Genomic DNA, 17352 nt, shown 5'->3' with positions numbered 1-17352 from the left:
CCCATTTCCAAACCCTCATCGCCTCTGTGCACAGTAGATAAGAATGGGTTCCTCCTTGTTTGTTGATGTACCAGACTACTGACATGCTATCTGTGTGAACTGCAATAGTCCCCAGAGGGAGAACATCCTGAAATGGTTACAATGCCAGAAGGACTGCTCTTATCTCTAGGACATTGATATGCAACTTGGTCTCCAGAGGGGACCACGTGCCTTGGACTATCTTTCCCAAGAAATGCCCCCCACCCCAGTTGGGAACCATCTATGGTCACTGTGGCGACTTGGGGAGGAAGGTGAATGCTCTGCCTAGAAACAGGTTGTCAGTCTGGATTCACCAGCAAACATGACGTTTGCAGATTGAGTTGAGTCTTATGGGAAATTATAGGGGCTGGTGAAGTATGGGCCACTGTACAGCCAAGGTCCATTAAAGGATTCACATAAAAAATGTTGCTAGAGGAACTAGAAGAATAGCAGCTGACACCAAACCAAGAGCTTGTAGCACTAGCCTTGCTGGAGGGAATGGGTGAGACAGTATGGCCCATACCTGATTTCTCAATGATGTGATGCAATGAAGAGGGAAGAATGCCACCTGAGTCCTAGTACTCTAGACAGTCCCTTCATTCCGGGGTCCATACAGGGACCAGGTTTGATTTAAATGATATATAGAAATGGCTAAAATGCTGGGAATCTGAAGCAAGTAATCCCTGGCTTTTAGGAGTTGATGCTTGGTTGGTGCAGTGAGGAGCCAATCATCAAGGTATGGAAACACCTGGAATCCTTTGAGTCTCAAGTGAGCTGTTACTACTGCGATACATTTGATAAACACCCTGGGGACTGTGGTAAGACTGGGAATGATTGGCTCCCAGCCAAAAGAGTAGATATTTCCTGAATCACTTGCCTACTTTGATGTAATAGTACGCATCCTGGAGAGCTATATAACACATCCAATTGTGCTTGTGCAGAAGAGGTAGGATGGAATGAAACATAACCATTCAGAGCATCACCTTCTTTACATGTTGGTTCACATTGCTTAGATACAAAATGGGTCTTAGATCCCCTGTTTTCTTTTCAGGTGGGACCTCCTGGATGACTCTTTTATGAAGCAGCTTTTGTATTTCCTGAGCTGCATCTTCCCTCTGACTGGGTGGAATGTCAAGAAGCTTCTTTCTTTGTAGAGAAGGAGGAAGGGAAAATGGTATGTAGTAACCTCAGAACATGATTCTTAGCACCCATGAATTTTTTGTGATATCTGTCCAGGCACCTAGGTGCAAAGAGAATCAATCCATGACTGCCTTCAGAGGCAGGCAATTGGGCAGTGCTTCAGGAGAACCGATAGGCCCTATCAGAGAAAGAAACTCTGAAGTCCTGGTTCTGTGGGCCTCCTCTGCCTCTAGGATAACATCATCCATTGATACTTCCTCCTCTACCTCTGGAGGAAGTATCCCCACACAAATCCTGGAAAGGTCTCTGGGACTTGTGGAACTACATCTTCTTACTGCTTCGTTGGTTTCTAAAGAAAGTATGCTGAGGGATAGAAAACTTGATTCTTATGGCAGATAGCATCTTCCCTTCCTGTTCGCTGCAGGTGAGCTTGTCTTTAACTGATGGCGTGAATGAGGAAGAGCCATCAAGGGGACATTGACAAAGGATGCCTTGAAGGGTTTTGCAAAGTTGCAAAGCTTCATCCAGGCATGTCTCTTACTGGCTATGCCTGAACTAGCAGCTCATGAGGCACCCTCTACTGGATGGGAGATCAACCTCATTAATGCATTAGAAATGGACAGAAGAGTGGCCAGTTGTGGAGAAACCATCTTGAGATCCTCCATCAACATGGACTTAGAGAAAGTATTTGAAAGTTCCTTCATCAAACCTCTCTGCAGAAAATTAAATTGTATCAGGTAGTTTAATGACCTCAGCATGAACATAGCTGAGGCATACACTTGCTGTCCAAATCTGTCCATCGCTCTGGACTCCCTGTTCAGTGGGTGGAGAGTGGAGCTTTGTTATTGAGCTCCTTCTTGGCAGCTGCCACCACAACTATAGCATCAACCAGGATTCCCTTGCTCCAGTGGGGTTTATCAGAAGGAGGAATTAAAAACTTGTAAGCGTTTTCACAGACAACAAAACAGTGATGTGGTACAGAAACAAGCAGAGGGGTACCAGATCTTACCGGCTATGCAGAATAGCTCTTATAGCATGGGATCAGGTTGCAAAACAAAGCTGTCCCTCCAAGCTGTTTACATTCCTTCACAAGACAATGTCCTGATAGATTCTCTAAGCAGATCAAGAGAAGATCCTTATGGAAGGATGCTGAAAAGAGAGGCCCTCCTAGAAACAGTCAACAAATGGGGTATACCAGATAGACCTATTTCCCTCAATCCACAATAACAGCTTCCCCTTTCTTGCACCAGGAATCACTGCCCTCGAGCATCTATCCTGCCTGCTTGGCACCTCAACTTTATTCTTGAAAAACTTTACTCCTGCCATTTGAGCCAACAGCCTGTGCTTGTCTTAAATTCTTTGTTTGGAAAACCATTCTTCTAGTAGCCCTTCCCTCAACTAGATGAGTCTCTATGGTACAGGCCCTGATGGTATTTTTTCCTTTCATATTTTTCATAAGGAATGAGTGTCTTTGAGAGCCAACCCCATATTTATGCCTAAAGTGGTAAATGAGCTATCTCTCTTCTTTCCTAATCCTCAGAATAAGGGTGAGAGGATCGTTCACTTACTAGATATGCAGAGGCAGATCATATTCTACCTGAACAAGTCAAAGTCTATCCATAAGACTGATCAGCTGTTTGTTTCATTTCAAGAAATCAAGCTAGATAGCCCTTTTTTAAAACAAAGCACTGCAAAATGGATTTCTAAATCCATCTTCTGTTACATGTAGCAAGGCAAATCTTTACCTTCAACAATTTAGACACATTCTACCAGAGGAATGGCCTTGTTTGCAGCTTTTCACAAGGGAATAGACTTGAGAACTATAGCAGAAGCAGTTACTTGGTTAGTTGTGCATAATTTTCCCAAACATTATAGGGTAGATGCTTTTTCTAAATAAAGAGTTGCTTGTTCCAGATCTGTCCTCTCTGGACTGCTTGACAGGTCTCGTATTCCTCATCCAGCCACCCTTCACACTACTTAAGCTTTGAGAATCACCTAGCGGTTTGGAATACTGCAACAGTGATCTAAGGATGGGCATAATACAGTTGTGTAAGAACTTACCATAACAGTAGCTGTCCTACTGATCACTGTTGCAGTATTCCTTCCCTTCCTGCCTTCCCCCTTTTATCTGTCTGTCTATATATTTTATCATTAACTAAGGGGTGACCATTTTCTGCATTCTGCACGCTTAGTTGACTGATTGCTTTTGCATCCTCAGGTGTCTACAGGCTTCCTGGCTTGAGATAGTCTTGTTGTTTTCACTCATACATCTGCTCAGGGTATCTTTAAGCCTGTGGATACTTTGCATGTATGGCTCTGTGGAATGTTTTGGCTTTGATACCCTGACTAGCCATCCTGGTTATCAGGTTGAGATATCCCAGCAGTTTGGAATCCTACAACAGTGATCAAAAGAACACCTACTGTTATGGTAAGATCTTATACAAATGTACTTGCCATACAGTGCCACTTCCTTGCATCACATACATGCAAATTCATGTTTTGCATTTTGTCATTATATGTCACTGGCATAGCGACGTTGCTCATTGTAGGAACTTTTTCACTTGTGTAATCCTTTAGCAACTCTTTTGACTAAGCTACATAGAATGTGTGGAATAATTCTTTATAGTCTAATATTTACACAGTATCTTTAACTGTTTGGTTTATACTGTGCAGTTCTAAATCTAACAAGTCACAGTCCTCATTTTCTGCAATGTCCTCCATTTTGTCTGACCCTTCTTCACTTCCCTATAGCCATCACTTTGTACAAGCACTGTGATTTGTATTAGCCCTTCCTCAGCCTCTATATGCCACTCATTTTCTTTCTGTTAATTTCAGTTACCTACTTTCACAACGTGTCACTTTTCATGCCAGCGGCAGCTTCTGGGTTAAGCCATATATCAGCCTTCTGTAACTGTCTGCCACACAAATCATATTATTGGTTCTTACTGAATTAAAAGATGGTGTGTTCACAGCACACTCAGCCTCATGCTTCTCTACCTCTAGGATGTCCTTGATTCACTGAGTACTGTCTACATGATTATTTGTAGTATTAAGAAAATTGTATGAAACTAAATGTTTTCTGACACTTATTAGATATAAATTCATAGCATATTGCTTTATCATACTATCTGAGCATTAATACGTCAGTCTACAGGTAGACTTCGATTGAAATCTTGAGCTTCAGTTTCCCGAGGCTCAACCCCTCCAACAGCTGGAGTTCCTCCATAAGAAATCACTGTCAGTAGGTTCTGCTAGCAGTGATGTCCTTTTCCCTCCTTCTTTGAGTTGATGCAGCCATGAAATTGCTATATATACATGTGTGTATATGTATATATATATATATATATATATATATATATATATATATAGGGTCTATATTAAATCAGCGAACACTTAAAAAAGTGAATGCTGATTTATTGACCCCATGTAAAAGAAAGCTTACAATCCTGAACAATCAGAACAGTGATTTTTTTTTCCCCAGGGAAAAAAAATCGCTCTTCCACAAAAAAATAAAAATAAAAACTTCAAAACATTAGATAACCCACACCCCCCTACTTAAATATACCAACTCCAAGATCGCACTACAGTGAGGAAAATGTCAAAGTAACGGAGGAGGCCAAGCGATTTCTTTCCCAGGGAAAGAAGTCGCTTATATGCCATTTCGCTATTTTGCTGTTTCTTGATTTCAAGTTCGATTAAGATGCATTCAAAAGATTGCGTCTTTGATTATATAATAGGAACTATATATATATATATATATATATATATATATATATATATATATATATATATATATATACGTTTGGGGTGTGCAGAGGGGCTGTCCCCTACAAAAAAAAAAAACACTTAAAAAGTGTTTTTCAGACACTTTTTTAGGTGAATGCAGTTTGGGGGTTCCAATTCACAATGCATTCAGTTTCATCCGCTCATACTGGATGAGTCTTTTGATTCTAAATTTATATTATTGCCTTATAAAAATCTGTACACACTGTTACCTGGTACTCCTACTATTTGAGCACAAATCTGTCTGTCCTTCAGAATCAAACTGTGCACATTGTTTTATTCCAAAACTATTTAGAACATTGTTTTTGTTGTAAACAAACACTATCAGCTCCTTGTATTGGTATTTTACTCATGCAACCATCTCATCCTCTTTTTTGTTTAATACAGCTTCCTACCTGTTGTACCACAGTGTTTTTTCTACATTTTTTTGACAATTTGTGTTGCTTCTTGTATGTAGATGCTATTTGCATGCATAAAACCATAGCCATAATTTGGTGTATACAAAGATAAGGTTAAAACTGACTTATTTCAGACAGTCATCCATGGTCTTTGAGTTATACCGTGTTAAACTATTTTCCTCACATATATTTTATTTTACTACAAGAGTAGTATGTTATTGGATACGAAGATGTGTGTGTGTGTGTGTGTGTGCGTGCGTGCGTGCGTGCATGTGTGTGCATGTGTGTGCATGTGTGTGTGTGTGTGTGTGTGTGTGTGTATGTACTCTTTTGTGGATGTGCGCATTATGTGTGTAAATATGTTGGGAATGCAGTTGAGACAGGTATGTGCAGGCATAGTACAAACCCTAGGAATATATCTATATTACTAAATTTGTGAATTAAATAATCATGTTAGATATTGCTCCATTTGTAAATGTATTGTAAACATAATGGATTACCTTATCTGACTAAAACAAGGATATCAGCCAGAGACCATTTATTGGGAGAAAGCTTTTTCAACATTATCAGGAGATATAAATTATCACTGCAATATTTCAGCTTGAAAACTCACATCAGAAACATATGCAGAAATGAGACAATAAAGAAATCAAGTTAACTGAAGTAAGAAGGCTAAACACAGATGAATGCAATTAGTAACATGTTTGCATATATTTAAATATAACTAAAACAAATTTCTGCTCAGAACCGCATAAAGTGCAATAATGAATCCATCACTCAGTTCTAGAGAATGACGCACTGTCACTTTATAAACACATCAGATTTTTTTAATCTCTTTGCAGTGCAGTGCCTGTAATTCTTGCCTGAGAAAAGGTAGCACACTGCCTGCTACCATAACTAAGTGCCCAGATTTTCACAGAATGTCCAGATTTTTGCCTCATATTTCTTGTCTGTTCCTCATAAAATTTATGGTTTTCTAGCAAATCTATGAAGATTGAAATCACTAAATAATGACAGACATTCAAATGTATGGACTTCATATCCTCCAGAAATGCATGGTACAACAAAACCTTTTATTCTAGCAACTTCCTAAGTTTATAAGAGCAATATTTCAAAATTTTCCCTGTTTTTGGGCCTTTGACCCCCAAGTAGTGTTGGCTTGTCCAAATTTCTTGTGCTAAGAGGTTGAGAGTTATACTTGCTAATATAAAAGGAAGGGAACAGGTAAACAGTCAAGTGTGGTAAATGAGGTATTGTACTATATTGTGACTCAATGCGGTGAAAAATCATTATGCTAAAAACATTTTGGCCACATATGTAAAGAGGTATGTTTTGGGAGAAGCAAACACAAAGTAATATTTTCTCTCTGAGACCACCACAATTGTGTTTTTTTTCTTTCTTCAGAGATGTTAAACATACCCCTTTAGTATGTATCTAATCAAGCACATCCAACAACTGGAGTGTCCACAGAGGTTCCTCATTAACGAATACAGAGAGTAAGTAACATATTGCATGCAGACCGCCTCAAAGCCCTATCCATGTATTATGTCTCCAGCAGGCTTTTGAGGGGAGATCTATGCCTGGCATACAAGACATTGTCAGATCCAACCCTGATGGAACTCCTGCATATCCACAAAATAAACAGCATCAGAATTACCCATTCTAAAGACTTAAACCTTACCTGTGATATAAATAGGACCTGCTGGAGACACAGTGTGCATTCCAGAGACAACCTCTTCTCTGGAACAGGCTCCCCATTCATGTGAAGCTGAGTTTCTACTTCAGCCAATTCAAGAGTAACTTGGGCAATTGGATGGGGAACAGTACATTCATCCCTGATTTGGCACCTATGTCTCTAATTGACACAGGCAGCCTGTAAATAGTTCATCTCCCAGGCCCCTGCTTGTATGTGTTTCATCTCCCAAGCCCCTGCTTATACTTATCAAGGGTACTAGAAACTTGTCAGAGATTTGGGATGCATGGCTAGGCTTAAAAAGCCCCATTTGGTCATTAGCCTAGTACACACCTATGAACCAGTGAAGTAGTCCTAGGGTTAGTTATATAAATTTGTTGGGGAGTGGAGAAGCTCTCTGCATAGGCTGTTGCCTACAAAAAGAAAGATAGGTTCAGGTCTGCATTTATAAGCAGGGAGTTCTATTATCAGTATCAAACCAGCCTGAATTGTTTTATTACTACAACTCCCCATATATGGGTCTATATTACATAGTTGAAGTTCCGTAGCTTCGACTGACATATGTTCGAACACATATGTCTGAAGTTATGGAACTTTGACTACATATAAAACATTAAAAAAATGTAAAAGAAAATAAAAGGATATATGCAGGGGGGCAAGCCCCCCTGCACCCCCCACCCCCCGCTCTTTAAATATACCAACTCCGAGGTTGCACTACAGTGCAGTAAAGGAAATTGGTATGGGGGGTGCAGGGGGGGCTTGCCCCCCTGCATATACTCTTATTTTCTTTTTTCTTTTGTTTTTATTTTTTTATTCATACTCAGAGTTCCGTAACTTCAGACATTTGTGTTCGAACATATGTCAGTCGAAGTTACAGAACTTCGACTATGCAATATAGACCCTCATATATAAGTTCATAGGTAGGTACTAGGCTATCTGCCTAAAGGCATTTATAAGCCTAGCCAGAATGTATTGGCTTTCGCCACCCCTTTAGATTATTTCCCTGTGTCTCTGTCCAGCAGAGCCATTGAAGTGATCCCCGGGGTGAACTTTCTGTTTCCCATCCACTCGTCAAGGTTTCTCTTGAAGAGTATTAGCAAGGAGCTCTGCCTAATGTAGATTGGGATCTTGTTCCAGATAATGGGAAGTTTCTGGGACAGGAATCTATCCCTCTAGCACGTCCTATTTATTGTTGTGGTGAGGTTTAGATCCTTAGAGTGTGTGGCTTGAGGGGATAAGGTTTTCTTTAGGTGGAGCATGTCCATCAATTCTGGGTTGGACATGGCCTTGCATGTCAGGCAGAGATCACTCTGAGTAGGTGGTATGCAACTGAGTACAGCTGGAGTTTCTTCAGTTGAGCTGCATAGGGCATCTGTTTTAGGTCAGTGATCCTCTTGGTGAGGTACTTCTGTGGTCTTTCCAGCTGTTGCAGGTGTCTTGTAAGGTACATCCCAAATGGGGTGTTATATTCTATGATGGGTCTGATGAGTGATGTGTACTGGGGCACAGTGACCTCTTCTGATCTGGATGCAAACCCTTTTGTAATTAGGTGGGCCACATAGAAGGATTTTCTAACCACTTTGGCAATGTGATTATCAAAGGAGAGATTACTATCTACTTGGGTCCCCAGATCCCTTGTTACATTTTTTGTATTTAGGGGGCTACCACCTATGTGGTAGTTTGTGGGTACTTTGTTTTTTCCAAAGAGGATGACTATGCACTTTTTGGCATTTAGCTTGAGGCCTTGGTTCTGACACCAGGTATCTGTCTCAGTGAGACCCTTTTGGAGGATGTCTATGTCAGCTGGAGAGTCCATTATAGCCCCTAGTTTGCAGTCGTCTGTGAAATTGGTCAGCCATAGTCCTCCTGTGCTTGCCTGTACCTCTGAGAAGTATATGCCGAACAGGAGGGGTCCTAGGACTGAGCCCTGGAGAATGCCACTTGTAACTGGTTTAGAGTCAGACCTAGCTCCTGCATCTCTTACCATGTGGGTTCTGTCTATGAGCCAGTTGGCTACCCATCTCGTGATGTAGGGGTTTATGTTCAAGCTGGTGAGCTTGTCTATAATACCAGAATGGGGAATGGTGTCGAAGGCCTTTGCAAGGTCTAGGTAGGCTGTGTGGATCACCTTTCCCTCGTCTATAGCCTTGGTAACTGTCTCAAAGAAGTCCACCAGGTTTAGGAGGCATGATCTGCTCTTAACAAAGCCGAACTGGGTAGGGTCCAGTGATTGGAGGTCCCCAATGTCTCTGTTAATGAGATCCATAATGATGAGCTCCACAGCCTTGCAGACCAAGCTAGTCAGGCTTATAAGGCGATAGTTCCCAGGGTCTGTTGTGGCTCCACCTTTGTGAAGTGGGATAACTGTTGCTGTGCACCACTCTATGGGCATGTAACCTGTGGAGAGGCTGTGTTTAAACAGTGTGTTTAGGTGAGGGGTTAGTTCATCTTTGAGCTCATGTAGGACGCAGCCTGGGACGCCGTCCGATCCCATTGATGCTGTATTTTTGGCTGTGGAGAGGGCTGTTTTAACCTGTGTGTCTGTGATTTCAGGAGCACTACATTCTTTTGGTATAGTTATGGGCTCTTTTGGGGTGAGAGGAGGGTGAAGTTTGCACTGAACCTGTCTGCCAGGATGTTGGTGATATCGCTCGCTTCAGTGTATTTTGTGCCATTCTGCACTAACGCCGAGCAGATATGAGAATTACCACTTAGATTCTTGACATAGCTAAAGAATGCTTTGCGGTTATCTCTGGAGTCCATGGCAATTTTTCTTTCGAAGCTAGCCTTGGATGATTTTATGAGGGATCATAGTTTCTTGCTGATACTGATCAGGGATGTCTTCCCTTCTTGGGATTTTACTGTTTTCTGTACTAGTTTTCTCCTTCTATTGTTTAGCTTGTTTATGGCAGGGGTCTACCAGACTGAGTGAGTCTTGGTTTTGCTTGGGATAGCATGATCCATGCATTCTTGTAGGTGCCCGTAGAGTGCATTTGTAAAGGATTCTGCAGGTTGGACAGCGTTATCCTTTAGCATGGGGGCTTTGAAACCTTCCACCTCGGTCTTAAGTAATGTGAGGTTTGCTTTTGAAAAGTTTTTCACGATGGTTTCTTTGACCGGAGGTGGTGGCAGAATGTGGATATCCAGAGTGATTAGTTTATGGTCAGATCTAACCAGCGAGGGGTTGACCTCTGGTGTGGAACACCGGTCGCCCATGTTGGTGATGACCAGGTCCAGTATGTTGTCACCTCTGGTGGGGGTGTTGACCAGTTGATCCAGGCCATTTGTGTTTATAAATTCTAGGAAATGTTGGACAAGGGAGCTAGTACTTGAGTAGTTCTCCCAGTTAATGTTTGGGTAATTGAAATCACCCAATATCAGGGTGTTTGGTAGGATCTTTATGTTTCCCAGTGTTTCCAGAAATGCAGAATGGGGGTCCTGGGACATGTTAGATATTGCTCCATTTGTAAATGTATTGTAAACATAATGGATTACCTTATCTGACTAAAACAAGGATATCAGCCAGAGACCATTTATTGGGAGAAAGCTTTTTCAACATTATCAGGAGATATAAATTATCACTGCAATATTTCAGCTTGAAAACTCACATCAGAAACATATGCAGAAATGAGACAATAAAGAAATCAAGTTAACTGAAGTAAGAAGGCTAAACACAGATGAATGCAATTAGTAACATGTTTGCATATATTTAAATATAACTAAAACAAATTTCTGCTCAGAACCGCATAAAGTGCAATAATGAATCCATCACTCAGTTCTAGAGAATGACGCACTGTCACTTTATAAACACATCAGATTTTTTTAATCTCTTTGCAGTGCAGTGCCTGTAATTCTTGCCTGAGAAAAGGTAGCACACTGCCTGCTACCATAACTAAGTGCCCAGATTTTCACAGAATGTCCAGATTTTTGCCTCATATTTCTTGTCTGTTCCTCATAAAATTTATGGTTTTCTAGCAAATCTATGAAGATTGAAATCACTAAATAATGACAGACATTCAAATGTATGGACTTCATATCCTCCAGAAATGCATGGTACAACAAAACCTTTTATTCTAGCAACTTCCTAAGTTTATAAGAGCAATATTTCAAAATTCTCCCTGTTTTTGGGCCTTTGACCCCCAAGTAGTGTTGGCTTGTCCAAATTTCTTGTGCTAAGAGGTTGAGAGTTATACTTGCTAATATAAAAGGAAGGGAACAGGTAAACAGTCAAGTGTGGTAAATGAGGTATTGTACTATATTGTGACTCAATGCGGTGAAAAATCATTATGCTAAAAACATTTTGGCCACATATGTAAAGAGGTATGTTTTGGGAGAAGCAAACACAAAGTAATATTTTCTCTCTGAGACCACCACAATTGTGTTTTTTTTCTTTCTTCAGAGATGTTAAACATACCCCTTTAGTATGTATCTAATCAAGCACATCCAACAACTGGAGTGTCCACAGAGGTTCCTCATTAAAGAATACAGAGAGTAAGTAACATATTGCATGCAGACCGCCTCAAAGCCCTATCCATGTATTATGTCTCCAGCAGGCTTTTGAGGGGAGATCTATGCCTGGCATACAAGACATTGTCAGATCCAACCCTGATGGAACTCCTGCATATCCACAAAATAAACAGCATCAGAATTACCCATTCTAAAGACTTAAACCTTACCTGTGATATAAATAGGACCTGCTGGAGACACAGTGTGCATTCCAGAGACAACCTCTTCTCTGGAACAGGCTCCCCATTCATGTGAAGCTGAGTTTCTACTTCAGCCAATTCAAGAGTAACTTGGGCAATTGGATGGGGAACAGTACATTCATCCCTGATTTGGCACCTATGTCTCTAATTGACACAGGCAGCCTGTAAATAGTTCATCTCCCAGGCCCCTGCTTGTATGTGTTTCATCTCCCAAGCCCCTGCTTATACTTATCAAGGGTACTAGAAACTTGTCAGAGATTTGGGATGCATGGCTAGGCTTAAAAAGCCCCATTTGGTCATTAGCCTAGTACACACCTATGAACCAGTGAAGTAGTCCTAGGGTTAGTTATATAAATTTGTTGGGGAGTGGAGAAGCTCTCTGCATAGGCTGTTGCCTACAAAAAGAAAGATAGGTTCAGGTCTGCATTTATAAGCAGGGAGTTCTATTATCAGTATCAAACCAGCCTGAATTGTTTTATTACTACAACTCCCCATATATGGGTCTATATTACATAGTTGAAGTTCCGTAGCTTCGACTGACATATGTTCGAACACATATGTCTGAAGTTATGGAACTTTGACTACATATAAAACATTAAAAAAATGTAAAAGAAAATAAAAGGATATATGCAGGGGGTGTTGACCAGTTGATCCAGGCCATTTGTGTTTATAAATTCTAGGAAATGTTGGACAAGGGAGCTAGTACTTGAGTAGTTCTCCCAGTTAATGTTTGGGTAATTGAAATCACCCAATATCAGGGTGTTTGGTAGGATCTTTATGTTTCCCAGTGTTTCCAGAAATGCGGAATGGGGGTCCTGGGACATGGTGGGTTATCTGTAGCAAACTACAATTTGAATTGCAGTTTTGCCCATTGTTAGTTGCATGTGGATGACCTCTGAAGCATCGTGCTGTGCCACTAACCTGGAGGTGCTGGTATCCTTGATGAATATGGATACGCCCCGCCTTTTGTATTTCAGTCTGGGTTTTGTGGCCGAAATGTATGGTATGAGTTGTAGCCTGGTAGTGCTAGAGTGTTCTCTGGAGCCTTAAACCAGGTTTCTGTTAATGCACATATATCAATTTTCTCCATACTGAGGAGTGCCTTGAGTGCAAGCATTTTGAGGTTTAGACTTCTGGCTATAGCTCCTGTCTGCCTTGCCACTGGTTACCAAATAATTAGAATTACATCAACTTGTGATGCAGTGGGTTTCCATACTAGCCACTTATTATGGCTGCACAGTGAATTCATGCTGTATCTTTTCATCTGCTTTCACTATTACAAGTGTTTCATAGTTGTATTATTTTCTTTTTTGGAATCTCATTACATAGTCTGTAATCATGGATATCTCAAAGGCCGTCACAAAGAGATGCATTCTATCCTTTTCTCAGAGACACAGCAGTATTAGATTTGATTGTATAGAGTAGTATTGGGGATGCAGTCCAACAGATAGTGATGTAAGGGGTTGTGGTCCCAGCAAGGAAACAGATTTAATAGAATGAAGCAGAATGCACTGTTTTACTTTGGAACAAAGTAACTGCATTCCTTAGTTTTAAAGATAGTTACTTCAGCTGATAAGCATTTGCCAAGTTTGTTTAAAAATATCTTTACAACAGATAGAAGGGCAAAAAGTAAACTCCATCACTCTCTCAATATTCTTGTGTAGTTCTCACTATTTGCATGGTTACTTTCATTTTATAATTCTTTTATTACCACCAATATGCGATGTTGTTTGCACTGTACCAAAATCTGCACCATATTGCAAACACCCTGGTCTGTATTGTTTTGGCCATTAAACAAAATACTTAACTAACATCTTCAGGTTTCTAGTTCTGAAGGCCCACTAAAGACCTTTGAAAATGTTTTAGTTAGTTGTCTTTAAAATTCTGTTTATATTTTTAAGACAGGTTACGGGATGTACCCGATGATGTCTACTGTCTACTGCTAGGTGATCAAAGTTTAAGTAACAGAACCTGGCTATACTTCATTCTATCAACTGCAGACAACCACATAGTGCATGATGAGCAGCAATTGTTCTCCAAATTTGGGAAAAACACATCTTTATGATATAAGAAAGGTGATTAACAAAGTTTTATTAAGGACCTTTCATCTCCGTTAAGATTTAGTCTCATGTTACAAAATAACAACAGCCACCATACTACAGCAGTGATAAGCTAAAACAAATTTGGAAGCTGTAAAACATATCAAACTGATGTGTATGTGTGTGTGTGTGTGTGTGTGTGTGTGTGTGTGTGTGTGTGTGTGTGTGTGTGTGCGTGCGTGTGCGTGTGTGTGTGTGTGTGTGTGTGTGTGTGTGTGTGTGTGTGTGTGTGTGTGTGTGTGTGTATGTGTGTGTAGCAGTGCAAAGTGTATTACAGTGTTTCATAATATTAAAGAAACACTTTGATTCTGGCTGTTGTTTCTGAGGTAACGTGTAACATAACTTGTGTTACAGTTTTCAAAACTGTAAAACTTTTCATACTCCTACAGGTTTTTTCTATAACTAGTAATAGATCAGGGCAGCTGAAGCTGCATGTACTGCAAGCAATTATGATTGAGCCTCTCCAATCATAACTCACTTATTATGTATTCTTGAAGATCTATATTATAACCTCGAATGATTGAAAGAGCGAACGCTGTTTAACTGACCCCTTAAAATCGAAAGCACTAAATCCTGAACACACAGAACAGCGATTTTTTTTTCCCAGCTGAAAAAAAAAAACTGGGACATTTTTGGGACTTTGCTATTTCCTCCACTGTGATGCGATCTCGGAGTTGGTATATATCCCCCACTTTATTTTGTGCTTGAATTTTTTTTTTTTTTGCTGAGCAGCGATTTTTTCCCTGGGAAAAAAAATCGCTGTTCTGTGTGTTTGGGATTTAGTGCTTTCGATTTTAAGGGGTCGATTAAAGAACATTCGCTCTTTTAATCATTCAAGGTTATAATATAGACCCTATTCTTGGTATATCAAGAGTCACCTCTTGGGCTTCACTTTAGTCAGCTGTTGATGTCAATTCCTTCACATCTACATCTGGAACATATAACAAGTTAGTTATTTCTGGATATCGACCATAATCCTGAATATAGCTTCCATATATGCCCCACTCCTCCAGAAAAAAAGGTTTCTTACTGTGTAAATATAAATGACTCACAGCACAGTGCAGAATCTATCCAGCTCATGTTTGAAAGTATGCCATACAAGTACATAGTAATCTGTGGCCCTTGGATTTCTTCCAGAATCTGTTATAAACAGCTCCCCAGAGAAGTAACAACATTACTCACAGAGCACATAATTACACTAAATAGATGGCTAAATTACATCCTAGTTCAGGGCTACTCTAGCGAGAGACCCCACCTTAACAATGCTTAGTTAAGCATCCCCACTAAAACAGACAGTGCTGACCAGTAAACAGCAGCAGCAGGACATGAAATGGCTTTGTTTCAACTCTTGTTTCTGCCTGCTGTTTGCTGAAGTATACAAAGTATTTTGAATGAAATTGCTTCCCTTAGACAGGGAATATTGTAAGGACATCAACCACTCACCCACTGCTTTACCAGCTTTCAAAACCAACACAACACATTGCATTTTTTAATCTTCCTTTTCACTAGCTAGTAGTACATGATGCAGATAAATTTCCATGCACTACAAAGAATTATGATAGCAGCTCTGATTGTAATGAACTATTATGTGTTCTCGACATTTCTTAGTGGTGAATTTCTTGGGTACCCCAAGGTTCCATACTTGGCCCTTTGCTATTTAATATCTTCATTAATGATTTCCACAAAGCCATTCCTAATACCAAAATTGTCCAATACGCAGACAATTCTACTTTGATCTGCTGTGCCTCCAACCTAACAGAACTCTAGTCTCTAACTCAAACTGCCTTCTCAACCACTGAAAACTGGATGCACCAAAACCACCTCTCACTTAACGCTAACAAAACTAAGATTCTTCTGTTCACTCCCTCTAAATCCACTCCCACTGATAAAAAGTCATTTCAAATTACCAGCCTTAACAACTCCATCATTGACATTGTTCCCTCCACCAAACTCCTGGGGGTCACCATCGATGAACACTTAAAATTCAATACCCACATCCAACTTAACATCAAGAAAACCCACATGAAACTCGGCCTACTGTACAGAAACAATCACTTCCTCTCTCCCTCTACTAGACATACTTTGGCCACTACCTATCTCCTCCCCTCCCTTTTGTATGGCGCTCCTCTGCTTACTAATTTATCTTCCACCCTCACCTCCAAACTGGAAGTATGCTATAATATAATCTCCAGATTCGCTACCAAGGCAAAATCCTTCTCTCATCACTGCACCTCCCTTCAACCTTTAAATTGACTTGAACTCTCCAGCCAACTTGACTTCCTCCAAATTGTCACAGCCCACGAATTATTATTTCAACCTACTAGCTGCCCCGCACTATCTAATATTCTACAACCATATACCCCCCTCAGACCCCTTAGATCTACTCACCAAAACCTTATTACCATTCACAAACCCAAGCACCCAGCTGGTCAGCTTCTACTCTCCTTTTCCCTAGCTAAAACATGGAATGCCCTGCCCTCTTCATTGAGGACCTGTGGCAACCTAAATGCCTTCAAAACACAACTTCACTCTTACCTGTTTCTTCACAGAAAATGTAACTGCATTCTTCATCCCATACCACCCAAGCTCTCCTCCTCCTTCTCTCCTGTCTAACCTTCATACCTTTCTAACTTCTCTCATAGACCTAGATTATAAATGTAACTAATATTAACATCCAGCCATTGTGCTCTATGCCTCCCATCCTCCTGGACAGTTCTTTAATATCTTTGTTGTTTCAATGAATGATACCTGTTTGACTGCAATTCTACCTGTTGTTTGTAATACCGCCTATTGATTGTAATGCAAATATTTTTCTTTGTAATACATTTTTCTTTGTAATTCATTATGTGATCTAACTTTGTATTGTGGAGCTTTTCTCCCCGGGCCTCCACTGAAAACGGGCCCAGTGGACCTCCCCGGTCACCAAACTGGAATAAATAAATAATAAATAATAAATCAATGTCTCTATCACATAATATATGCATTATGATTGACGACCTGATCATAGTCTTCTAAACTCTTATACAGAGTGACTGTTTTTTTTTAGCAGAAACTTTGCTTATAGAATGTTGAGTTTGAAGGCTTGCACACCATAATCAAAAATTCACAGCAGAGAATTAATTAAATGAAATCCATGATTTCTGGCTTCAGCTTAGTCTGTCTCTGTGAACATTTGATAATCCTTGATTTTTGTCACATTGTACAACATATGATGTCCCCCTCCCTCCAAAAAATGACCATGTTTAAGCACTGCAGTTATGCTGTACCTCCCCATTATTAACCAGACCAATCATAGGTTCATGTGCAGAAACTTAATGCCATCTTTTCTTGTTTATATATATATATATATATATATATGTATGTTGATATCTAGAAGGCACAATGTACATATACCTTCTCCCAGTAACATCACGGACGTGTTACCTTATGCAGTTTATAGAAAGATGCATTGAATTAACTTGGGAAAACTAGTTTTTGTTAATCAACACAGTTATAACAAAATAGTTTGAGAACAA

The 17352-nt window shown here is 40.1% G+C and overlaps 1 protein-coding gene across 2 annotated transcripts in view; it reads right to left on the bottom strand.

The window, feature by feature from the left end:
- FGD5 (FYVE, RhoGEF and PH domain containing 5) overlaps window positions 1-17352 on the bottom strand; it is a 1722626-nt gene that overhangs the window by 682282 nt on the left and 1022992 nt on the right. The window lies entirely within an intron of this gene.

The sequence above is a fragment of the Protopterus annectens genome, chromosome 7.part1, assembly GCF_019279795.1.
Source record: "Protopterus annectens isolate FY-2018-M chromosome 7.part1, PAN1.0, whole genome shotgun sequence".
Classification (NCBI taxonomy): domain Eukaryota; kingdom Metazoa; phylum Chordata; order Ceratodontiformes; family Protopteridae; genus Protopterus; species Protopterus annectens.
The sequence above is the reverse complement of the archived record's forward strand: the minus strand, read 5'-3'. Positions and strand labels throughout refer to the sequence as shown.